The 27,796-nt window shown below is 36.8% G+C and overlaps 1 pseudogene; it reads right to left on the bottom strand.

Annotated features, from left to right (window-relative positions):
- Positions 1–578: 578 nt before the first annotated feature.
- LOC120151460 lies at positions 579–27,741 on the bottom strand (annotated as a pseudogene).
- Between the last annotated feature and the right edge of the window lie 55 nt (positions 27,742–27,796).

The raw sequence follows: 27,796 nt of genomic DNA, 5'->3' as shown, positions 1-27,796 counted from the left end.
GATGAATCTATAATCTAAATAATAGTTTGTAGATGTTCGATGCACGCTACCCATGGATATTTTTGGCATTCTTTTTGAATTTTCTTTCGTAATTAATCTAAGAATGTGTTTATAATATGGTCCACTTCATTTTTTTCTATTAAAAATAGTTATCATGTCTTTCCCATTAAACTTTCTTTCCAAATCCCACCTACATATGGAATTTTTTTACATATCCTAATGATCAAATCTAAGATCCTCCCTTTGATTTGTCTTTTGTTTGAATTCAAAAAAATTTGAGCCTATCAATCACCAGGAACATGAAAGTTTGGTTGGAATGAAACGGGCTACTTTTTTAATTAATTAAGTTAGTAAATGAGCACATACCTACAATAACCCTTAAAGTCCAGGCACTGTCGCTCTCAAGCAACAGATGCCCTTGCTTGGGTCCATCCATCGCCATTCATTAGTCAGATTTCCTTGTGAAAACCCACAGCCATGAAGATTGAGAGAGACAAAAAGGGCCCAATTCACTTATGAAGGGCAGCAACTTCGGTTGGCCGACGCTCTTCTATCTGCTTACAGCTATCTATCTTCACTCAACCAGAAAAGCTATACTCTTCTCCGATATTCGTCGAAACCATGGCTGCGAAAACAAATATCGAAAACAAGGCAGCATTGAGAATGAGCCACTCAAGCTTTGATGATAATTGTTTCAAGAATTTCACAAACTATTTGTACAATTGTCCAATGTCTTTCTCTATAGTGGGTCTAAACTTCTAACTAAACTATACTAGCTTGATCAGAGGATTCATCGTCGTAGCAGTAATAAGGGGAGAGCTTTCCACCCTTACCGGTATTGAACTTGTTCTCCCCGTCGGCTTCTTTTAACAATTTGACCACCTTTTGCATCTAAGGGCGGTGTCATAATCATTTTTTTTTCAAAACAATTATGACTATTTATTTTGAAAAATTTGTGATTTGAAATTAATTTGGAAAACAATTTGATTTTGGAGTCACCACCAACCATTAAAGTTAGGTAAGTTGGAAACCTTAAACGAAAAAAAAACGGTATGTGTTTTACAAAATATTCGTTTTTAAGAGTTCGGGAGTCGGTTACGTGTGAGGAAGGGTTAGCACCCCCACAACGCTCAAACTTTGGTACCTAAATGATTATATATTGTTTAAATATTGGGAATTACAAACTCGAAAATATATTTATATTACGATCCTGTTATTCATTCGAATTTATTTAAAAAAGTGTTAATTCGGATTATGAATGCTTTTTTGTGTGAACAATCTTCGGAAAAAGCACTTCATTTGTAGTTAGGAGACTTTCCCATAGATTCCCCTCGCGAAAACTTTATTACGCAATTTTCGCAAAGATAAAATAAAATAAAATAAAACAAAATGAAAATGAAAATGAAAAGCAGTAAACAATACTCGAAATAAATAATCATGGAACAAAGAGAAACATCGAATACATAGCAACATTTATGCAGAAAATCTTCGTAAAGACACCTTCCCTTGTAGTTGGGAGATGTCTTCGTAGATTCCCCGCACAATTAAATTTTCCGTTTTTTGTACATACATACATAAAATTATAACGATCAATAAAACAAAGTTACAAACTTGGACTAATAGAAATATGTATGCAAATATGATAAATTAAAATACAAATAAAAAAATGCATGCTCATTAAAATAAAGGACTAAATAGCAAAAACAGAAATTTATAGGACTAAAACAACAAAAATAGAAACTTAAAGGATTAAAATATTAAAAACATAAAGTTAAAGGACTAAAATATCAAAATAGAAAGTTAAGGGACTAAACTGGCTAAAACAAAAATTTAAAAGACTAAAATAGCAAAAACAGAAACTTAAAGGGCTAAAATAGTAAAACATAAACTTAAGTGACTCAAACACAAAATAAAAAATAATTCATATCCACAATCAATATTTCAAATAATATAGGTACCAGAAATGAAAATATTCCAAAAATAATGTTTATGGGCTAAAATAAACTACATCAGAAACATAGATGAGCCAATAACAATTAGTCCTAAATACAACAAATATTAAAAAGTGACCAAAATGAAACATGCATAAATTATAGGGTCATATTCTAACATCAACCAAAATACTAAACACACAAAACCAGTGACTAAAATGAAACATTTACAAATATTGTAAGCAAAGTCTAATATTAACATAAATGACATAACATACAATAACAAGACTAAAACATAAGTTATGATAAATAAAGGCTCGAAATCAAAGAAATTAGATTTTCATTAAATGGCTTTACACAGAGTTTACAAAATACAGGGATCTAAAGTGTAGTTATCCCCAAGCATGAAAACACGAAAAATGGGGGGCCAAAACTGCGTCGTTTTGGAAATAGCATATAATCCTTGTTTATGCTTTAGAAAACCCTAATCACATTTGTTTCTTTCTCTCCCTCAACAGCAAACCCCCGAAGCATTTAGGGGAGAATTCTCCCCCATCTTTTTCATTGCACAAGGCGGCCCAAAGCCCCGACCACCGTGACTCGGTGGTAATGAAATACAAAAATAAAACAAATAACCTCCCCAAATCAACCCCTCTAGTTACCAAACCCTAGAATACAGTCTAAAATAACCCTAAACTAAAAAAATAGAACCCAAGCCCTTATGAGATTACCTTTAACAACAAGGTCCTCTGCTCCGGTGAAGCAATCAATGGTCGGATCGAAGCCAAGGTAAGCCCCTCACTCTATCTCTCTTTTGTTTCGAGTTTTCCTCTGTCTTTTTTTTCACCGAATGGGTTTCTTTTTCCCTTTGATTGCCTTGTTGTTTTTTATGGTCCTTAGATGATAATCATCATCTCTATTTGGTAGGAATGATGTTCCTAGGCTCGGGTAAGTACCAAAAGTCGGATATTTAGAAATCTATGATTTTTTAATGGGTTTTAGATTTGTTTACTGTGGATGACATTTGGGTGCCATTTTACAGTGTGTATGATAATTAGGTTGTTGTTTGGCAGGTTTTGGTGATAATGGTCGGCTTAGGAATCATTGTCGGTGACTCACACGTCGGTCTGGAATTTGAATCGTCGGCGCGTTCATCACATGCGTCTGGTGATACACGTGCCTGGGTGGACGATCTGTCCTCTATTAGCAGCGGCTGACTGCTGATTAGGGTAAAAACCCTAATGTATTTAGGGTTTACAAATGGTTCGGGTCCTGAGTGGCTGGGCTGGTTCGAGTTCCAGCTGGGTTCTAGTGCTGAGTCAGATTATGGGCTTCAGCTGGGTTATGGTGGGTTGGGTTATTACTGTTGGGCTATGGGTTGAATGTTAGGCCTTTTGATTTGGGCCTCGGTTGGCCTGCAAAAAAATGAAACAAGTAAATTACTAATAATAATAATAATAATAAATAATAATATAATATTTTTGGTAGACCCAGACAAAACATGGTGTCTACAACTGTGATAACTCCGTAAAAGGTCATATTTTTGGGACCTTTTCACTTAAGTTATTGAGTATCTAATAGCTCATTTAGGACCATGTAGATGCATTTAGAAGCATTTAGTTGCATGTGGTGGAATTCATTATGCCGCGACATTTTATTTTTAAAGCGGTGTTGCCTTATGGGAAAGGTGCTTGTCTGATGATGTGCAGGTATTGAAAGTAATGAAAAGAGGAAATGAAATGCCATGATATAAGGAGATTGCTGAGCAGAATGAAAATTCCAAGTTAAACCGGCATTTCGAAAGCGCTTAAAGTGCGAGAAGATATTTTTGAAGTCAGCTGTATCCGACTATCCGAGAGCTCTGCTAGAGAAATCCACCTCGAAGATCCGCCTGGAGGTATCAGCACTGCAACTGCTGGTCCTACTGATGACGCCGCCTGACCCTACAGATCATGTCTGTCCTTGGGCGCCTGCAATGAGATTATGTCGGTCACTCAACCAGTTACCCAGGCTGTATCATAGCATGTCCTGCCCGACTTCCAAGTAACTAAACCATGGTTTTAGGGTTTCCTAGGAAAGTTAACACCAAGTCCTAGGATTAGTTTTCCCCTATAAATAGAGGATAAAGTCATATTGTTGAAGACTTTAGTTTCACCCAGATTTGAGCTTAAAAAGTTAGAGAGAGAATGTCTCATCTTTCTCCGTCAATCCTACTTATCGTGGCATTTCTCCTTGACAAGTCTGAGGGAGTGACGTTCTGAGCGTCCGAGAGGAGCCAGTCTACTGGGAGCAGTTCTTAGTGGCCGAGGGAAGCATTGGGCAATGCACGTCGAAGGCTTTTGCTCATCCCCTTAGTTCTTTGCTTTCATATTTTATTAAAGGGTTGTAAGGAACGAATGAAACTTGTTTTGTTCTTGTTTATTTCAAACCCCACCATGAACTAATCCTATTTGGTGGGAGTTCGCTTGGATATTTAAGTTTTATTTCACTGAATGGTTGTTTTTATATGCTTTAATCTGTTTTTGTTTATGAAACTTAATGCCTTAAGGTTGTAGGAGCTACGAGAGTAGTCTTTCCTTAGGAGGTTCTTAGGGTTTAAGAAAATGTCTTGGCAAAATATCTTTAGTCTTCGAGAGAAGCTAGGGAGGAACTATATAAACAAGGGGTTCTAGGTAGTAACTAGGCCTAATTTACCTTAGAGATAAGGCTAGGATTTTATTCGACTAAAAAGAGATGTACAAAATTAATAGGTTTGATGTTAATGTTTCCGCAAAAAGGTATTGACGAGACATATCCTGTTATCTGAACCAATAGGATCACTGCAGGGGTTTACACCAATCGAATTTTCCAGGGCATCTTTAATCTATCGAGTCCCTTACTAGAGATAGCATAGGGCACCTCTATAGACTCTGTCAGGCAGGTTAGGCATAGAAGAAATATCATTCAGAGAAATAGACTTAGATTTTCCTAGTGACTCCTACCACTAATTCCCATAGCAGCTTGTCGTGTGAGAAAGCTAAAGTCCTATATATATTAAATCTAGTAATTGCATTTCATTTTGCCTTGACATTTCCATTTGTTTGCATGCATCACAATTTAATTTTCCACAACATAATCAATTGCTACCTCACTGCCATCATCCATTTTCACATCAGTTATTCCATATTGCCACAACATTCTCATTTGTATATACCATCACTAACTTTACTTAGGTGACAAAGTAAAGTGCCTTGACAAATCTATTTGATTTCTCCAATTCCCTATGGAGATGATACTCAACTTATCACTTTATTACTTGTTCGATTGTGTATACTTGCACACATATCCGCACCCATATTTTTGTACTCACAAGAGCGGACAAGTTTTTGGCGCCGTTGCCGGGGATTGACAACTGGAAGTTAATTTGTTTTGTCAAAGCATTTTTATTTTACTTGTTCATTTTTTGGTATAGTTTTACTTGTTATTTTCATTGTCTTTTTCAGGTTTTTATTTTACGTGCTCAAGCAAACATGTATCAGATCAGAAATCAAGGAATTAGTCAAGAGAAATATCATAATGTCGAGGCAATTCCGAATGCTGGGAATGCAGCTAGGCCTCGTAGTATTTGAGATCATTTAAACCCTATCATGGACGACCTAAGTACTAGAATTGTGGCACCCATGATTCAGGCAGCCGACTTTGAGCTCAAACTGGTTATGTTCGACATATTGGACTTTATTGGACAGTTTGGTGGTACTCCTCAGGAGGATGCAAGGCAACATGTTTGGGCATTTTTAGAGGTTTGTAACACCTTTCGACAACAAGGTGTGCATGAAGATGTGTTGAAATTGAAGTTATTTCTATATTCTTTGAAAGATCACGCCAGGGCATGGCTCAATAGATTACATTCTAGTTCGATAAGGTCTTGGGATGACTTGTGCAAAAAAATTTTGCTACGGCATAATCAACCCAATATGAACAACCATCTTAGAAATGTCATAGCATCTTTTCACCAAGGCGATGAAGAGTCTATGTATGAGTGTTGGGATCGATACAAAAGTTTGCTTCGCAAGTGCCCCAATCATGGATTCCACGACTGGACTCAAGTTGTGATGTTCTACAATGGAGTCAATGCACCCACGATGATGATGCTAGATGCCTCGGCAAATGGGACATTACTTGACAAATCACCAGTAGAGGCAGTTGACATTCTGGATAGGATTGCCACCAACGATTACCAATTTTCATCTATAAGGCTTGACCTTGGGTGAAAATCACATGGAGCTTTCGAGCTAGATTCTAAGGATTTGGTGTCCGCCCAACTTTCTGTTATCACCAATATGTTGAAGAATTTGCAAAGGCCAAGTGAGATGAGAGAAGTAAAGGCATCCAATTCAGCATGTTTATTATGCCATGACAATCACAATGAGAGCGAGTGTCCGACCAATCTGGAATCCATTCACTATGTAGATAACCATAATCAAGGTAACAATAACCCCTATTCTAACAACATTAGTTGGTGTCAGCGTCCAAACTTTTCTTGGGGAAATCAAGGAACCAACAATACTAGTCAGCTTGCTAGGCAGTAGGACTTCAGTGACTCCCAGGGTTTCCAAATGAATATGCCATGGCATAATTCTAATGAGGGAGTACCATCTTCATCTAACACAAGTTCTTTGGAGGCCACAATGCTAGATTTTATAACAACCACGAAGACCATGCTGTATGACCATGCAACCTCTATAAAAAACCAATAAGCTTTACTCCAAAGCCATAGTTTATCTTTGAGGGCCTTGGAGGGTTATGTTGGTCAAATTGCCACGGCATTATATTTTTGCTCACATGGCAATCTACCTAGTGATACTGAAGTCACTTAAGCTCAAGACATGGAGCATTGTGGTACATTCACATTAAGGAATGGCACCAAAAATCTATAAAGATGCTAAGTTCGGGGGGTAACACTCGGAGAGCTCGGTCATGAGATTATGCACGAAGATCCGAAGTTTCAAGAAGATTCACATTTGTTGGAAAACAATGAGGAGGGTTCGAAGAGTGCAGCCAATGAAAACACAAAAAAAATTACCACGGTAAAAGAAAAACCCCCATCAGTAGGAGTTGATGACCAAAGGAAAGCTGTAGAATTTTGCCACAACAAATTTTTATGCACTAATAATCACTTAAAGCTTGATGAAGAAGATAAAGAGGAGCTCGAAGATATACCAAAGGAGATAAATCAGTCTAGCTTACCAGGTATAAAATTTGAATCTTTGGATTCTATTAAACTCACTCATCCTAAACCCCAAGTGATTGATCATCTGTCTAGACTAGAAATTATAAAAGAATTAAGGAATGAAATGGAGATTAAGGAAAAATTCCCTAATGAAAATTATTATTTGCCACAGCAATTTTGTGGCAAGCTAACATTGTCAATTTTCTCGTTAGTGTTGTTTTGCTTCCTTAATTGAACAGCCTAAGAAAGAACAAGGTCATACACGATGGTGGTTACTGTCATAGGGGTGACCTCAACCTCTCCAACAAATTTTCTGCCCAAATGATTTCAAGTTGCCACAACAAAAAGATATCTTATTCCACTACCATTCAACTTCCGGAAAAGAGCACTTTGAAGCAAATAGGACTACTGCAAGGGTCCTATAATTCAGATGTGAAAGACTCGAAATGCCAGGTCAAAATATTTTGAAGGCGGGACTATTATATATATGGGGCATTTTGGTCTACATTGGTGCTCCAATCGAACGAGACAAGAATGTCATCACAATTTGAGATGTTTGGGAAAGTGCGGACTCCCAAACATGTGGACAAGGGTAAAACCCTACAGAAGCCGCACCCACTTAGAAAGAATACTCAATTGGTGTTGGCACAAACGATGACATTGTTGATAATGTCCACCCATATGCACAAATGCCACGGCAAATTGCAATACTTCTGGACAAGCAGACCCAAGATCAAGTGGTGAATCCGACCAGCAACCTGATGACCTTCTTTTCCTATATCAAGCGACGTGATAGTATGTGGCAATAGCCTTCATAGAGCTCATTCTGCAGCCTACTTAGTCAACAGATGAGACATAATCCGAGATGTCATGACAAGCTCCTTTGCGTAGGAGCCGACGCCGCCTGAAGAAGGCATCTAAGCGCAAGGAGCCCCAACTCTTAACCATCTCTGAAGGTCCCAATACTCTTCCAGTTGCACCCGCTTCTGATTCCGAACACTCCAACCCCACCCAACTGCGTAAGCGCACCTGTGGAACGACCGCCGCACCACCACACGCATGAAGTCAAAGTACCTTGCATTGCATTGCATTCATAGCATGTAGTTTATTTTCCTTAGTTTTAGTAAGCATTGAGGACAATGTTTCTCTCAAGTTTGGGGGAAGTAGGGTTCTCGTATCATTGTATGATAGTAGTAGTAAAATAATTATGACATGATATGAGTAAATGTTCGAATAGTTTTCTGGAATTAGTTAAGGATACCCAATGATGATGAATTCTTGATGGCTAGGATATAATGTACATGACTGGTTGAGGATGATAGAACCAACTCTAGGACTTGCTTCTTTGAAATCCTTGAACAAACGATTGTATGTTTTCCATGCTTGAGAAACTTAGAAATTTTTTATAAGAGAATTCTTAAAATATATCGTGGCATAAAATTTTGAATGATGAAAAACCCACTAAAAAATAAAAAAATTGAAAAAAATTGAAAAAATGAAAAAGAATAAAGTTGTGAATAAATGCCTCGGCATATCTGTAGAGAGACACTTCGCTATGTCATGGCATATGAGTGAATGAAAGTAGTCACAGGATGACTCTACCTGACTAGCTCGGGGGTGGAAGGTATGCTTCCTTTCACCTAAAGTGTGTGATGGTAAAGTGATGGGCTGACTCCCCTCATAGCAGAAATAAAGGAAAGAAAACAATGTGGTAGTAAAAAATTCTAAATGTCATGGCAAATTAAGAAAGCTTGCTTAGAAAATTTTTAAGTTTGTTAAGCATGGACTGGATACAAACACGCACACACCCACACAAAGAAAAAAAGGTCATATTTTTTGGACCTTTTCACTTAAGTTATTGAGTGTCTAATAGCTCATTTAGGATCATGTAGATGCATTTAGAAGCATTTAGTTGCATGTGGTGGAAATCAGTATGTCGCGGCATTTTATTTTTAAAGTGGTGTTACCTTATGGGAAAGGTGCTTGTCTGATGATGTGCAGGTATTGAAAGCAATGAAAAGAGGAAAGGAAATGTCATGACATAAGGAGATTGCTGAGCAGAATGAAAATGCCATGACATAAGGAGATTGCTGAGCAGAATGAAAATGTCAAGTTAAATCGACATTTCGAAAGAGCTTAAAATGCGAGAAGATATTTTTGAAGCCAGCTGTATCCGACTATCCGAGAGCTCTGCACGAGAAATCCACCTGGAGGGATCAGCACTGCAATCGCCGGTCCTACTTGTAACACCCCCAACCCATATCCGACCCGAATCTGAGTCTGAGGTATCACATTGACTTTTCAAAACTTTTGCTTGTACAAAATTAGTGAATAATTTTAAACTTTTATAACATGTAACTTATTCAAAACGTTTACAAAACTATTCAGAGCTTATACAATACATTATTTTGAATACATGCCAACTAAAACTTTAGTTGTTAACATACATATAATTCATCTTTCTTCTGATCTGACCTTCGGTAAGGAGAACTGACCTGTCTTGCTCCACATTGTTCTTTACTCTTCTCACTTCTGTAACCTACGTGTGAAAAACTCACACGCTAAGTCTATGACTTAATGAGGCAATAAACATATAATGTAAACATTTACTAGTAATCATTTCTTACAACTCATATATTGTTATATGTAACAAATACATACATATATATATGTCATAATCATTCATATCTCTTATCTCCTGTTCCTATGATCTTTTATGTCTATATTATATATCATGTCATGTAAAACATATATCCTATCGTAAATCAAACACACAAGCAACTATATCATCATCTTCATTCTTATCACTATCATTGATTCCTTTTATCATATAATCTTATAATTACCATTTGTACCATCATATATCACACATAACATTTCATAAGGAAACAAACATATCATATAACAGTTTATTAATAGTATCTCTTTATTAGCCCATGGTACACATGTGAGAACTGTAGATACGTGAGTCTATTGAAGTTATGCACCACTATGTTGTCACCAAAGCTCGTATAAATGTCCCGAATGACCTATCCAGAGGCCACAAAGACCCCGACAACTATCCATAGATCATAAAGAACCTCGGCAACTGTCCACAGGTCCCAAAGAACCTAGGTAAAATGTCAATATGTCTCGAAAGACATAGGTAAACCCTCGACTCTTGGCATGCCAACTATACCCCTAGCTCTCATATCATATAACATGGGTATTATCATTTATAACATTTCATATCACTTGTTATTTCTCTTCTGTCACATACCACATGTATGGTAACCATATATCTTATATCTCACATGTATCACAAGTGCATGTATTCACGTAGATGTTTCATATGACTTATACCATTTCTCATTTGTTCATGTAACTCTCATGTCATATCATGTAACATAACACATAATCATATAGCTTACAGTTTACACCTATCATGTTATTTCACATATACACTTTTATATCACATAAACTCATATATATCATGTCACATATAATAACATATGACACATATACCCATAACTTCATATCACATACTTATATCAATTCACACTTAGTCACATGGGTCATTTTTCATAACATATATCACATCACATATGTTCATGGGTATATCCCATAGCATATAAATGAACATATAAACTTATATATGTATTCATGTGTATACTTTCATCTAGCCTATATATCAATGTCACATAACTTATCTCATAACTTATTTGATATTCCTATATATTCTCATCTTATAACTTATATTACCTATGTATATAACCTTATGACTTATTATCAAGTACTCAATTCATGTTCCTATATGGTTCCATCTTTATCATATAACCTATGAGCTATTCTTATATTACCCTATATCAACCATACTTTGTTTATCTCACTTTTCATATCATTCATTTATCACATACATATCACTTTGCTTATAACACTTCTCTGGTTTTCATATGACATGTAAATCATTGTCATATTTTGTTCTCATATGTTTCCCATATATCACATATTCATATAGGCTCACGATTTTTATCACGTATCATGTCATTTCACATATACACTTTTATTACATTAAAAGATGGACATGTAGTCTTATGTGCCCTATCAATACTATCTATTCATATAATCTCCTTTTACCTTATAAGTAAATACTACTTATTTTATCTCACCTTTCCATTTATTCTCCTAATTATTTATATCAATTCACATGGTTTATTACACAACTTATATCACCTTTTAATGTATTACAGATATCTCGTCATATATCTTATATCTTGTCATCATATCATTACATATAAATAAAATGTCAACACATATAATCAAGCATACATACATTTCATGTCATTCACATACTTATAATCAAGACTTCATGCACTATAACTATCGGAAATAGACTTATCACAAGTCCAATTTCCATATAATTCTATAAAATAAGATGCACTCACCTTGGCTTCACTAATTTTCAATCCACTTTATGATTTCCTCTCTTTCGATCGAATCTTAACTTGATACACAACCCAGAACTTGTTCGTGTTCGATATCTACATAATTATACATTGATACATATCAGTATCCCATTGTTATAAGCTAATCTATCATTTCTTAGACCAGAAGAAATGTCTATTTCAATTTCCCCTTAAAGTGCATCGATGCATGCTACAGTGCATTGATGCACATAGCATCGATGCATTCTTTAACATGTGCATCGATGCACTACTCATGCATCGATACACAAATAACCTTCAATGTTTTCATTTTAAAGGGATGCATCGATGCACTCCTTATGCATCAATGCACCATTTGCATTCGATGTTTCTTCTTTAAAGAGTGCATCGATACACATTGAATGTGCATCGATACACCTTGCCCAGAATTTGCATTTTAAGCCCGAAAATCCATTTAATTCAATTCAAATGCTTCATATTTCATCCCCTTTCATATTCCTTACTTACATATACATATTTTCCCTCATTTCTACTCAATAATCACTTCTTTAACCTCCATATCCTATTCTCCTTAAGAAATTCAAGAATCATACCCAAATTTCAACATGTTACAAATCCAATTCTAATACTTCATACATGTTAATTAGATTGATGACAAATTAAATTCACTCTAAAATCTCATTAAAGAACCATCTTTCAAGATTTCACTTATTCCTCTCTTTTCTTTAATCCCCTCTATTCTCTTCATCTTATTGTTTCAAGATAATTTAAGCTCTTCTTATGCTTAATTATCACCTAATAATCAAAACTCAACCTTAAATTTCAACTAATAATCAACAAATAAAGAAACTCACCTTTGCATAGCTTGGGCACGTTGGAGAAGAAGAAAGCAAGTGAAGAAGAAGAGAGTTTTCATCTTCCTCTCCCCCACGTGTTAATCTCCTAATAAAGGGGAGAAAATATCTTTCCTTGTCAATTGACCATTTTTCCCTTTATTTCATTTAATAATTACCAATAACTTTTATGATTTATTTCCAAATAAATCATTAAACTAATCCATGGTTCTACTCTAGTCACCAAATTTTAAAACTTTACAATTTGATCACTAACCCGGTATTGAGGATGTTACACTACTGATGATGCCGCCTGACCCTGCAGATCATGTTTGTCCTTGGGCGCCTGCAACAAGATTATGCCGGTCACTCGGCCAGCTACCCAGGCTGTATCATAGCGTGTCATGCCTGACTCCCAAGGCAACTTAACCATGGTTTTGGGGTTTCTTAGGAAAGTTGACACCAAGTCCTAGGATTAGTTTTCCCCTATAAATAGAGGATAAAGCCACATTATTGAAGACTTTAGTTCCACCCAGATTTGAGCTTAAAAAATTAGAGAGAGAAGGTTTCATCTTTCTCCGGAAATCCTACTTGTCGTGGCATTTCTCTTTGACAAGCCTAAAAGAGTGGCATTCTGAGCGTTCGAGATGAGCCAATCCCCTGGGAGAAGTTCTTGGTGGCCAAGGGAAGCATTGGGCAGTGCACGTCGAAGGCTTTCTCTCCTCCCCCTTAGTTTTTTGCTTTCATATTTTGTTAAAGGGTTGAAAGGAACGAATGAAACTTGCTTTGTTCTTGTTTATTTCGAACCCCGCCATGAACTAATCCTATTTGGTGGGAGTTCGCTTGAATATTTAAGTTTTATTTCAATGAATGGTTGTTTTTATATACTTTAATATGTTTTGTTTATGAAACATAATGCCTTAGGTTGTAGGAGCTACGAGAGTAGCCTTTCCTTAGGAGGTTCTTAGGGTTCGAGAGAATGCCTTGGCAAAATATCTTTAGTCTTCGAGAGAAGCTAGGGAGGAACTATATAAACAAGGGGTTCTAGGTAATAACTAGGCCTAATCCACCTTAGAGATAAGGCTAGGATTTCATTTGACTAAAATGAGCTGTACAAAATTATATGTTAGATGTTAATTCTGCTACAAAAAGGTATTGTCGAGACATATCATGTTATCTGAACTAATAGGATCACTGCAGGGGTTTACGCCAATCGGATTTTCTAGAGCATCTTTAATCTGTCGAGTCCCTCACTAGAGATAGCATAGGGCACCTCTGTAGACTCTGTCGGGCAAGTTAGGCATAGAAGAAATATCATTCAGAGAAATAGACTTAGATTTTCCTAGTGACTCCTACCACTAATTCCCATAGCAGCTTGTCGTGTGAGAAAGCTAAAGTCCTATATATATTAAATCTAGTAATTGCATTTCATTTTGCCTTGACATTTCCATTTGTTTGCATGCATCACAATTTAATTTTCCACAACATAATCAATTGCTACCTCACTGCCATCATCCATTTTCACATCAGTTATTCCATATTGCCACAACATTCTCATTTGTATATACCATCACTAACTTTACTTAGGTGACAAAGTAAAGTGCCTTGAAAAATCTATTTGATTTCTCAAATTCCCTGTGGAGACGATACTCAACTTATCAGTTTTACTTGTTCGATTGTGTATACTTGCACACATATCCGTACCCATATTAGTACTCACAAAGACCGGACAAGCTGCCCCCTCTTTACACATTCTTGTATTAACAAGAATAGGGCAAAGACAAAAATGACAACCAGTTTTTGTTCGGTTCTCTTTTTTTTTGGTTTAAAATTTAATGTGTTTGGTTGGTGGGGATGACACTGCTCATATGAGATGAAGAGGTATGGTCATCTAATAGTGACACGACTCCTACGTGTTGAGGAGATCTGGTCAGTGGATGACATGGCTCATACGTGATGAAGAGTTCTGGCCATCTTTAGGAAGGGTGATAACTCGGTTCCTACGTTATGGGGACGGCTGATTATCTAGGGGTGACACGGCTCCTACGTGATGAGGATATATGGTCAAGGGATGACACGGTTCCTACGTGATGAGGACGGTTGGTTATCTAAGGGTGATATGGCTCTTACGTGATGAAGAGGTCTGGTCGGGGGATGACACGGTTCCTACGCGATGAGGACGACAAGCCATCTTTAGGGATAATGGTTTCAAGGGAAACCGACTCATAAATGATTCTTCAAGAGAATCTATCTCAAAATAGACAAAATTCGTTTCAATGAAACGACTCAAAGATGATTTTGTTTTAAGAGAAACAGACTCAAAGATTTTGTGTTTCCAAAGAAACTGCCTCAAGGGAGACAAAATAAGTTTCAATGAAAACGATATCAAAGGTTTTTTTCTTAAAGAAAATTGTCTCAAGATAGACAAAACTTTGTTTCTAAAGAAACGGACTCAAAGATTTTTTCCAAAAGAAATTGTCTCGAGAGACAAAATTCGTTTAAAGAGAAACAACTCAAATGATACTAATAGTCGGCTTGTTCCTGCTGGTGGAGGAAATACCTTCAGAAGATCTGATCTTTCACATCAGTATGTTGAATCTCCCAAGATGCCCAAACATTCGATGTTGAATCTCCAAAGATACCCCATCACTTCTTGCTTGAGCACTGATTCTGAGCATAAGCATTGTGTCTGTGAGCTACATGTCAGCTACCAAGATCCACTCCAGAGAGATTGTATTGTTTGAAAAACATTTTTCTTCTTCTTTTATTTTCAAAAGTTTGAAAATAGCAATTGAAAAAGTTTTGAAAAATGTTTAATCAAAAGTTTAAAAATATTACCCCTTTCGAGGTTTCACAGTAGACAAATCATAAAACAAGATTTCATTGGATATCAAAGAATTCATTACACTATTAATCCTTTAATAAATTATAGCTATTTGACAAGTTTCAAGATCAATATTATCTTGAAGAAATGGTTAAGTAAGGAAATGATAAAAAATCTCAAGTTATTGTGTTTAGTCAAAGGTATGGTGTTCTCATTTAATTGTTGTTCACTGATATGATGAAGTGGCTTTTGTACTCATTTATTGGAAGTGTTCTCTGACTCCCAACTCTCATGGTCATACTCGGGTTATGTGATGCCTTATCAATGGATTTGTGTGATCGCCTCTTATGCAATAGTTGCACAGCTTCATATTTGAGCTGTCTTTTCAGGTTTTCAACTCGAATCATCCTTTGGTTTCAAGATGTTATTTAGAATTTACGTCTTGAACCCCCCTTTGTTATTTTTTCTGTCATGCATTAAAGATTTTAGAAAACCTTTTGTGAATAAAAGATTAATCCTGATTGGCGAGATAAAATATGAAGATGGTCTCTTCTGTTTAGAAATCCATGTATGATAAGAAGGGACTTTTAAGGCAAGTAATGTAGGCCATGGTTCACGGTTATGAAATAAATGTATACATAGGCCCAAACAAGTGTTTAAAGGTAATTAAACCAATGATCAATTCACTTTGATACCTTCAATCTTTTCTCGCTCAATTTGGATATGCTCGTATGTGTCTTTCTCTTGGTGTTCTATGATCTTCGAGTGAAGTGATTCTGGAATGATTGTGCTTGATCAATCTCATGGTTTGAAGCTCGATGTGTCATTTGGCTCGAGTGAATCTTTGTATGTGCTTCTTATCTTTTTTCTTTCTTTTTTTTCTTTGATTTTTTTCCTTTGCTTTGTTTCTATTTTTTCTTTGCTTCTTTTTTTTGTTCTGATTTGATCTTTGTGCTTCGAATTAGTTCACCTTTCGATATCTCATCTGAATCAATGTCTTTACTCATGCAAGTAGATTTCCTTCACATTGCCCCTAGTGTGGAGGGTGATACTTGGTTAGGGTTGAATCAGAAGAAAATATCATTCAGGCTCAAATGGGGATGCAAGGGATATATTTTCTCCTTTTGTGAAGGGATAATGAAATAATGTCATTCATCATTTCATACATAGAAGTCCTTGCAGAAGAGGTATCCGATATATATTTTCAGAATTAACTTTTATTCACATGAAAACAGTGTAATTAATGTATGATAGAATCATTTTGAATTAATTTTCTTTTTTATGCTTCTTGCTCCCAGCATATCTCTACGTTCAAGCTCCCTTTCAGAAAATTGGTGCGAGATTCCCCAAGCCGTGTCTTATTGTAGGAGGTTCATGTTCAAGTAAACATCTTGTACTCAATGTCTTCAGGTTTTATTGGTAGAAAAATATCGGGTTCGCATCTAAGAAAATGATGGTTTAACTTTATTGACTCAAAGAAATGTATGTGAATGACTTTTAGGTCTAAAAAGGACAAAGTCAATGTTTTATGGTCTCAAAAAGAGGGAATGTCAAAATTTGGTTCTTTGGTAGTGACCATGAATTATTTCGGGTAACACAATCGAGAGATTTTATTTTGGTTTTGGATTGTATAAGAAAGGTTTAATCTTTCCATATGTCAAAATCTATAATTCTTGAAGAATTAAAAGAATCTATAACTCATTCAATATTGAAAGAACTAAAGATTAAAACTTGTTCAATTATTCACCTTATAATGCAGCATAAGTTCAATCATTAAGATTAAAAATATTTAAGCATATGTTAAAGACAGAACAAAAATGAGTTCAAGGAAAACAATACTCTCAGTGCAAATAGTATATGCAATGCCCACATCCATCTTCGATTGTCCATGCCCTTGAATCCATCAGGTTCTGGATCTTGTGCTTCAGTGCCTTACAATTTTCAGTGGAATGTATAGAGCTTCCTATATGGTAACTGCACACGACTTCAACATAAAAAAACCTCAGGGATCAGGGACTCTTTTCTCAGATCATCCTGGAGGCTCAGTCCTACAACCAGTAAAATAGCTTCCACCATACTGATTTCAGGTTCTTCTTTTACTTGTTCGAATCTTGCTTCTATTCTCCATGTGATGTCACGTGATCAGGATCACTTCCATCGAATCCTCCATGAATTAATTTCATGTTTTTATGAATGATGCATGTGAAAATGCTTAAATGAATGCCATGCAGAATGCAAATGTAAAAGGCATCGTTTTCCAAAAGTAATCATTATTAGAAAGAGTTTCATTCATTCAAAAGAGTTTTCATCTTTATAAAAGAGATCAATCTACGAATGTGGTTCGACCCTTTTATTTAGCTCCATGATCTCAGTTATGACCCCAGCAGTTTCCTATTCATTCTAGAAATGACTTCGAATCCAGACAATGAGTAATTGAGCTCAGCCTCTAAATCGCCTCTTGAAGTTGAATAGAGGTTTATACTCCTTTATTGTTGTTGTCCAATCTTGTATGTTGAAAGTGAAATAGTTGCATGCAGAATTTCGGCATTGTAATAGAGCTTTAAGTAACGACTCATCTATCTTTACGCAGAGGAGATAGGCCATGTCACCATATTTCTTGTGAAATTTCTCCTTGGTAACTACTCTCCAAATATACCAAATCTTTATCAGCTCTTGTAGATCAATCTACTTGAAACTGACGTTAGCATTTGTGGACATCTGTGATACATAATCTCCAGGTAAGCTATATCATTTTTCCCTTCGTTTCTTCAGAACAAGCTCAAATCGTCGGATCAGGTTCTTCTTTGTTATGAAAACTCTTTTCCATCTCAATGACCGCTCTTCTAATCTAATGATTACTTGGTTAATCAACACCTTTCTTTTATTTATGATGGTCATGCAGAATGCAAAGAAGCAAATGCATATGTAAAAGTGATAATCCTCTGAAATGCAATGCAAAGAATGATGAAAAATTACACACACAAAAGGAAAAAAAATAAGTTAGTAACACAATCAAAAGGGAAAAACGAATAGTTAAAAGATGATATCTACAGATAAATATAACACCTACCCAATCATGATATCTACCTCAGCATGCTTTTATTAGGTTGTAATCCTACCCAAACATTCTTTCTACCCAAAATAATTATTACCAATGAAATGATCCTAATCGCATCGTATCTAGTTCGCATTCTTTTGATCAACAAAATTTAAAGTAAAAGGAAAGGTGCATAAACACTTCTCCTTTGTGTATACTTATTTTGGGTACCTACTGACGGATAAAAGTTCGGTATGACTATACTTAGGTGACCGTTCTACAGTTCACTATATGTATGGTTTCTGCTCTAACATGAAAAGGGTACTCGAATTGTCCTTGTTGGTGCCGCCTTAGGTTGTCAAACCCTCAATCTTGGCCCATTATAAGCTCGTGCGGATCAAGTTCAATTCGAGAGGATACATTCCCTTATGTCTATTTGGAGAAACAATTTATCTCATGTAGACATAAGGTATAAGAACCCAAAAGGTTACTAGCTAAAACCTATACGGAGAAACAAATTATCTCACGTAGGCTAAGCTTTCACCTCAACTTAAAAGGGACAAAGCTCGTAAGTGAGCTTATGGTATGTAAATGTGTGTGTTGTGTGTGAGGAGAATCTCACAAACCTTTAAAAACACAACAAAAAAAATAACATTCTCGTAATTTCCAAAATTTGTTCAAATCCGAAAAATCACTTAAATAAAAAATCAATTAGTTTAAAAATAATATGTTGAAACTCAAAATAAATAAAAGAATCATAAATTAAATACAATTTAAATTTGTAATTCCCAAAAATAAAAAACAACGTATAATCATTTTGGCCTGACTCTCGAAGTCCCCAATGGAGTCGCCAAGCTGTCATAACCATTTTTTACAAAAAAAAATAAAAATTTTTAAAAACAATTATGACTATTTATTTTGAAAATTTGGTGATTTGAAATTGATTTGGAAATAAATTGATTTTGGAGTCGCCACCAACCATTAAGTTAGGTAGGTTGGAAACCTTAAACGAAAAAAACGGTCTATGTTTTACAAAAGATTCGTTTTTAAGAGTTCGGGAGTCGGTTACGTGTGAGGAAGGGTTAGCACCCCCACAACGCCCAAATTTTGGTACTTAAACGATTATATATTGTTTAAATATTGGAAATTACAAACTCGAAAATATATTTATATTACGATCTTGTTATTCATTCGAATTTATTTAAAAAAAAGTGTTAATTCGGATTATGAATGTCTTTTTGTGTGAACAATCTTCGGAAAAAGCACTTCATTTGTAGTAATGAGACTTTCTCATAGATTCCCCTCACAAAAACTTTATTACGCAATTTTCGCAAAGATAAAATAAAATAAAACAAAATGAAAATGAAAAGCAGTAAACATTACTCAAAATAAATAATCGTGGAACAAAGAGAAACATCGAATACATAACAACATTTATGTGAAAAATCTTTGTAAAGACACCTTCCCTTGTAGTTGGGAGATGTCTTCGTAGATTCCCCGCACAATGAAATTTTCTGTTTTTTGTACATACTTACATAAAATTATAACGATCAATAAAACAAAGTTACAAACTTGGACTAATATAAACATGTATATAAATATGATAAATAAAAATAAAAATAAAAAAATACATGTTCATTAAAATAAAGGACTAAATAGTAAAAAAATTACAGGACTAAAACAACAAAAATAGAAACTTAACGGATTAAAATAGTAAAAACATAAAGTTAAAGGACTAAAATATCAAAATAAAAAGTTAAGGGACTAAAATGGCTAAAACAGAAATTTAAAGGACTAAAATAGTAAAAATAGAAACTTAAGGGTCTCAAACACAAAATAAAAAATAAACCAGATCCACAATCAATATTTTAAACAATATAGGTACCAGAAATGAAAATATTCCAAAAATAATGTTTATGGGCTAAAATAAATTAAATCAGAAACATAGATGAGCCATAACAATTAGTCCTAAATACAACAAATATTAAATAGAGACCAAAATGAAACATGCATAAATTATAGGGTCATATTCGAACATCAGCCAAAATATCAGACACACAAAACCAGTGACTAAAATGAAACATTTACAAATATTGTGACAAAAGTATAATATTCACATAAATGACATAACATACAATAACAAGACTAAAACATAAGTTATGAAAAATGAAGGCTCGAAATCAAAGAAATTAGAATTTCATTAAATGGCTTTACACAGAGTTTACAAAATATGGGGGACCTAAAGTGTAGTTATCCCCAAGCATGAAAACACGAAAAAGGGGGCCAAAACTGTGTCGTTTTGGAAATAACATATAAGCCTTGTTTTTGGCTTTAGAAACCCCAAATCCCATTTGCTTCTCTCTCTCCCTCAACAGCAAACCCCCGAAGCATTTAGGGAATAATTCTCCCCCAACTTTCTCGTTGCACAAGGCGACCCAAAACCCTGACCATCGTGACTTGGTGGCAATGGGATACAAAAATAAACCAAATAACCTCCCCAAATCAACCCCTCTCGTTACCAAACCCTAGAATCTACTATAAAATAACCCTAAATTGAAAAATAAAACCCAATCAGCTACGAGATTACCTTTAACAACAAGGTCCTCTGCTCCGGTGAAGCAATCAATGGCCGGATCGAAGCTAAGGTAAGCCCCTCACTCTATCTCTCTTTTGTTTCGAGCTTTCCTCTGTCTTTTTTTTCACTGAATGGGTTTTTTTCTCTATGATTTCCTTGTGGTTTTTATGGTCCTTGGATGATAATCATCATCTTTATTTGGTAGGAATGATGTTCTTAGGCTCGGGTAAGTACCAAAAGTTGAATATGTAAGGATCTAGGATTTTTTTAATGGGTTTTAGATTTGTTTACTGTGGATGACATTTGGGTGTCATTTTGCACTGTGTATGATAATTAGGTTGTGGTTTGGTAGGTTTTGGTGACAATGGTCGGCTTAGGAATCATCGTCGCCGGCTCACGCGTCGGTCTGGGATTTAAAGCGTTGATGCACAAACCAGGGTGGACAGTCTGTCCTCTGTTAGTGGGGTTAGGGTAAAAACCCTAATGTATTTAGGGTTTACAAATGTTTCGGGTCTTGAGTGGTTGGGTCAGTTCGGGTTCCAGCTGGGTTCTGGTGCTAGGTCAGATTATAGGCTCCAGCTAGGTTCTGGTGGGTTGGGTTATTACTGTTGGACTCTGGGTTGAATGCTGGGCCTTTTGATATGGGCCTCGGTTAGCCTGCAAAAAAATGTAACATGCAAATACTAATAATAATAATAATAATAAATATTAATATAATATTTTTGGTAGACTCGAACAAAAACGGGTGTTTACAAGCGGTTAATGTGGGGAGAGCGTTAGTGCATAGTATACCAATATCGAGTACCCTGCAAATTTGTTCCTTGTAGGTAGAGTCCAGTCTGGGGTCGATTACTTGCTCCGCACCCTTTTGGTTGTAGGTTGAGGAGACCCATGTTACCATGTCTTTCGCTCCGAAGTCTGGATCGGTTGTGGGTTTACCGATAACTAACTCTAAGAGTATGACCCCGAAACTGTAGATGTCACTCTTCTCGTTCATTCTTAGGGTATATACATATTCTGAATACAAAATGAAGACATAATGGATCAACAAAGTTCATATTATCATGCCAATGTACAATTAACCAATCAACAAAAAGCATCAAGAACGAGCAAACCTGGTGCAATGTAACCATACGAGCCTACAATCACATACATGGATTCTACTTTTCCCAACTCTTTTAACAAACTTGGCAAATCCAAAATCTGCAACTCTGGCACCGAATTCTCCATCTAACAATAAGTTGTTCGATTTCACGTCCCGGTGAAAAATTGGAGGAACACAATCATGATGCAAATAGGACAATCCCTCGGCTGCATCCAAAGCAATCTTATACCTAGCTGGCCAATCTAACAAGCCTCCTTACTGCTATACATCAAATCCCCCAAGCTCTCATTTGGCATGTACTCGTAAATTAGAAGTTGTCCATCTCCTGCATTACTAAGCACAACTATGTAAACTTTTCCAGAGGCTCCACTTCCTAACATTCTCTTTCTTAACAAAATATGTGATATCATATTCAATAAAACCGATCTTATGAAACGATCTCCACTTGGTTACAGTAGCTCTTTTCTTGTTCTTTTTGAAACTCTTGTACTTCATGTAGAACCAAACAATCCCTAAACAAAAACCAGGCCGACAAACTCAAAAATAGAAGTAAGAATCCACATACAGTTCTCGTTCTTAGATAGATTTATCTTCGGGAAAAGACCATCCAAGTCACCACACAATCCGGGATTCCCAACGAAGCTGCTCCTGTAATTTTCCTTGTCATAAAGAGGAGGAAGGTCCCCTGAAAGCTCGTCATTCGACAAATTAAGCACATTCAGCTTTAAATTCTGCAACTCCATTGGAACTTTCCCGAAAAATGAGTTACTTGAAAGATCAAGATAATTAACCACATGCAAGATACCGATATCACTGGGAATACTCACAGATAGCCTATTGTTAGCCAAATTTAACTCATTCAAGTTCATCAATCCCTTAACTTCTTCTGGGATCGTTCCATTTATCTTATTTTCACTAGGATCAAGCTTAACCAACTGGCTCAATTTCACCTAAGATCTAGGAATTTGGCCCGTGAATTCATTTTCACTAGCAGATATCTCTACCAGTGTCTCCAAAGACCCGATTTCATCCGGTAACGATCCGGGGAAGCGGTTTCTGGAAATTGATAGAATGGATAGATTGTGAGCACTTGAAATCGTCTTTGAAATTTCTCCACCAAAGGAATTTTCAGCAAGCTCGAGCAGAAGTACTTTGGGTAACCCCCAGAAGTCGTCTGGAATTCGACCCGAGAAACTATTGTGCTTGAGCCGTACTCAGCCCAAACTCGTGCATCTGCCTAGACTTTCCGGAATTTTGCCTGAAAATGAATTATAAATAAAAATAATATCCTCTAGCTGCCCTTTTGCACACAAATTTTCTGGAATTTCGCCAGAAAACTGATTATAAGATAAATCCAAGCTTTGTAATGGCGAGTTTGCACCAAATTGACTTGGTAATGGCCCGCGGAGTTTGTTGTTGAACAATTTCAGCTCGTGCAACTTTTCCGACCGAGTTATGCTCTCCGGTAAAGTCCCTTCAAGCCTGTTGATATAAAGATTCAATGATTCGAGCTGTAATCCTCATAAACTAGTAGGAATAGTCACAGTTAGCTCATTCATGGACGTGTCGAATTGCTTCAACGCAGTTAAATTCTCTATATTTAACGGCAACTCACCAGATAGAGAGTTGTTATACAACTCATTTTGCTCAATGCTTTTCAACTCAGAGATTGAACTAGGAATCGACCCAGTAATCCGGTTCAAGGACAAATCAAGATTTCGAAGGTGAACCAACCGACCGAAACTCGATGGAATTCGGCCGACAATATTACAACCGGAAAGGTCAATCGATTCGATTCGACCAATGAGTGAGTTGTAGGAAATGCCGCGCCATTTGCAAGGAGTGTTGTCCCGGTGGTTCCAGTAGGAAAGGGCATGGGTTAGGTCGGAAAGGCTTTGCTTGACCTGCAAAAGATAAAGACCTTCCTATTTCAGAGCAAAAGCATGCGTCAGAGGATTCAAAAACACCAGCAAGAAAATCAGAATCATCGTTGCTGTATGAGGATCGGGTTTTGGTTTGGATGGAATTCAGTCCAGTTGTATGAATGTAGGTTTTAAAGGTTTAAAGTTTTTCCCGAAAAATCGGTGTTTTTCTCAAAAAATTACTAGTGATCGGTATATTTATTGATCTAACATCGGTCTCGGTCATATTATATTTTTTTATCTAACATCCGTAGCAGTAAAGCGTGCTCCTGAACCGCGTTATATGTTGATTTGACACCACGTGGAGCATAGCGCCCCATGTACCGCGCTATACGCTGACTGAGTTATACGTGGGGTATAGCGCGCCCCCTACACCGCGCTATACGCCAAGTAGGGGTATAGCGCGGATCAGGGGCCGCGCTATACGTCGTACCAAAATTATATTTAACGCGGTCTCTGGTCCGCGCTATATAATAATTATGTATACCGCGGTGCAGGTATCGTGCCTTATATGTTTATAAATACCCTCCTCCGATTACGTTTCTCACATCTCCTCTCATCTCTCCTCTCAACTTATAAATTAACACAATAATTCCGTCAACAAGTAATAATTCTGGCAATCTTCTCATATTTGATTTAGAAGTTCGTGCGATTTTTCGTTATAAGGTAATTTTGTTATAATTTTTTAATTATACTTATTGTTTATTTATTATCATTATTTGAAAAAATATTATACTAATTATTTTCAATTAATTTTTATGTTTGTAAAATTGAAAAGCGGGGGCATACGTCGAAATAGTTTTGCAGTGCATGTAATAATATAAAATTATATTATTTAAATTATTTACATTGATGTGTAAAAAATGTATTGTGTTATATTTAAGTTCATATATAATTTATTTAATCAGGTTTGTTTCAGTTTTTTTTTTACAAATATAATATTGCCGCACTTTTAAACTCAAAGAATGACGCGACTTTCAGCTATTGTTTATTATGATAGTGAAATTCGAGAAGATGAAATCAGCGTTGTTTTCGTATCAAATGAGCGTGTTAAAATATCATTCAAGAGAAACATAACTCTTGAGGAGCTGATAACGAAGATTTCGAGGAAGATTCATGTTGGAAGTAGTAGAAGAATGTCGTCATTGCAGTATAGATTTCCAACATCATTGTTGTCATTAACTTATACAGCGTTCGAACTTTCGAACAATGATGATGCTCAAATGATGGTTGAAGCTCAAAGTAATTATTTAGACGTCGCTATTGAGATGTATGCACATTTTGTTCAAGTGCGTGCTGTTCGGGGTCAATCATTAAGCTCTCACTATGGGCTAACTGAACAAGTTGATCAAGTTGACAGCCCGACTACAGTAATGTGTAATGATTTTAATGCCATAATAGGGAGACATTCATCCGCAACTCCTTACGATATGTACCGAGGTGGGTCTACGAACAATCCGTATGGAAACACCGCGTCCAGTTCAAGGGGAAGACATTCATCTGAAAATTTCTTTGACCATATAGAGATGACATCGACGCAACCATCTGTACAGTTTCCATTTGACACGATGGCTTCAAGCTCTAGGGGAGGCATTCGACTGCGAGCTTTTTTCGATCTCAATGTCGATATGCCTTCTAGTTCAAGGGGAAGACATGCAAGTAGTAGGTTCTTCGACCTAAATGTGGAGCGCATGGAGGAACCATCATCTCCACCAGAAGAACCGCTTTGTGAGCCTAGTACGGATGGTGCTGAGACTGAACTATTCATTCACCCAGAATCACCGCAATTCAACTCCGATGATGATGATGTAGATGAAGTACCAGGAAATGTGACACAAACTGACCCTCTTGCACACATGTATGAAGCTGATTATGGTGCAATGTACGAGCTAGAATTTGCGGATATGCCTCATCTCGGTGACTATGGATATTACTCATCAATAAATAATGGTGAGTTATCTTTAGGCATGGAGTTTTCAAGCAAAGAAGAAGCGATGATGGCTATCAAAAACTACAATATCCGTAATTCTGTTCAGTCCAGAGTCAACCGATCGACGACCGAAAAATATGTATGCTACTGTGCCCGACGTGAAAACGGATGCAATTGGATGGTTCGAGTATCGAAAATGAAGAGGAAAAACAACATATGGGAACTAACAGTATACAACGGTCCTCACACATGTTGTGTTGGAGGGGTCAACCAAGATCATCCCAACTTGGACTCTGAAGAGATATGCCAAGCCATCATGCCCATGGTAAAAGTAAACTCTCATATAGTTGTTGCAGTGTTGATTTCAGCTATACAATCGCAGTATGGGTATACTGTCTCCTATAAAAAAGCTTGGTTGGCAAAACAAAATGCCATTGTCAAACTTCATGGCGAATGGGATGCATCTTACAACGAACTTCCAAGTTGGTTTAGGCTGGTGTGGACGTTGAATCCTGGGACAATTGTGTACTTCGAAACCTCCTATGTATACCATAATGATCGAGTTCATCGCGATCGATGCTAATTCTATCGGGTTTTTTGGAGTTACCCACAGTGCGTTAATGCTGCCAAATACTGCAAGCATGTGGTCCAGATCGACGGGTTTTTTGGGTTTTTTGGAGTTCTTCATCGTCGTCGTCCTGAACATATACATTAGGTTGATGAGGAGCTGATGACGATGAAACACCTCCATAGAATAAGGACCCTGGAGGTGTATGACTGACTATCCCACCGGCCTGCGAAAACTGGGAAAACTGGGAAAACCCAGACATCGCTGAGTGTGAAAACTGTACAGGAGGTGTCTGTGTTGCGGCCATGGGTGATGAGTTTGAACCCGCCAAATATACAGCATATGAACCCCAAGTCAGATATATAAAAATAGACCCATAATAGCCTCCAGGAGGGGTCATCTGTGACAGTGGCGGCGGCGGGGTCATAAAACCAGGTGAAGGCGGCGGTAGCGACATCTGGTAATGGAAAGGCGATGACGGCATCATATATGGATGTGGCATCATAAATGGTTGCGGTGGCTGCTGTGAAGGTCCTGCTGGTGTAGTTGAGGATGAACCGGAAGCACATGCTCTCCGTCCACGAGTCGGGGGACGATGGTGCTGTGTCGGTGAACGTCTCTGTCGACGTCATGGAAAGGTCTGCCCTCGTGCATCCTCGGGAAGTAGAAACGGATTCCCGTTACTGTTGAACCACTCACAATAATCCTCAGCATACATCAAGAAGTCAGTAAAATGGGCTCTCTACGTGGAAGGCGCCGATGTCGATCCTCCCACAACATGACCCACTCATGATGCCTCACCAGCCAATCTGTATCTGTCTTGTCTCGTCTATCTAAGCTATGCAACTCGTCCATATTGCGAGGTGCTTCCGGAATTGGTTGAAAACAACCAAACTGCCGGAGCACGCGATCAGTGGAGTGTCACTCGAAGGTCGCATAACAAATCAGATGGACCATCGCCATCCAAACATCTAATGGAACCCTCAACTCAGGTGGGATTACCACCCTCACATCATCAGTAGAATATGGCACCCATTCAAACTAAAACAAATAATATATAATTTTTATCAAAATAATAATCTAATTATATAACTATAATCTAAAATCGATTTTTAAACATTAAAATTCATACCTGTGTGCCAGCCTTCTGATCGATTAGCACCCTAATTTTTTCTAAATCATCATGTAGCTCCTGATGATTTTTCCTATCAGTAGACCACCTATTCAAGGAAAAAAATTTATTATACGTTGTATAAAATTATTAATATACAAAATCAGTTTTATAATTACCTCAGAAGTAGTGGAAATACGAATGTGTTCTTCACAACGGGACATAAAAAAGGCAATCAATACCATGTCCAAGACTGCAGCAGCAGGAGACATCTGCCGATAGCATTACGCCTGTAGTCAGTGGCTCCACACATCCCCATGTACAGCA

This window comes from Hibiscus syriacus, unplaced genomic scaffold (assembly GCF_006381635.1).
Source record: "Hibiscus syriacus cultivar Baekdansim isolate YM2019G1 unplaced genomic scaffold, ASM638163v2 tig00111059_pilon, whole genome shotgun sequence".
Lineage (NCBI taxonomy): Eukaryota > Viridiplantae > Streptophyta > Magnoliopsida > Malvales > Malvaceae > Hibiscus > Hibiscus syriacus.
Note: the sequence above shows the minus strand (reverse complement) of the source record. Positions and strands in the feature narration are given on the sequence as shown.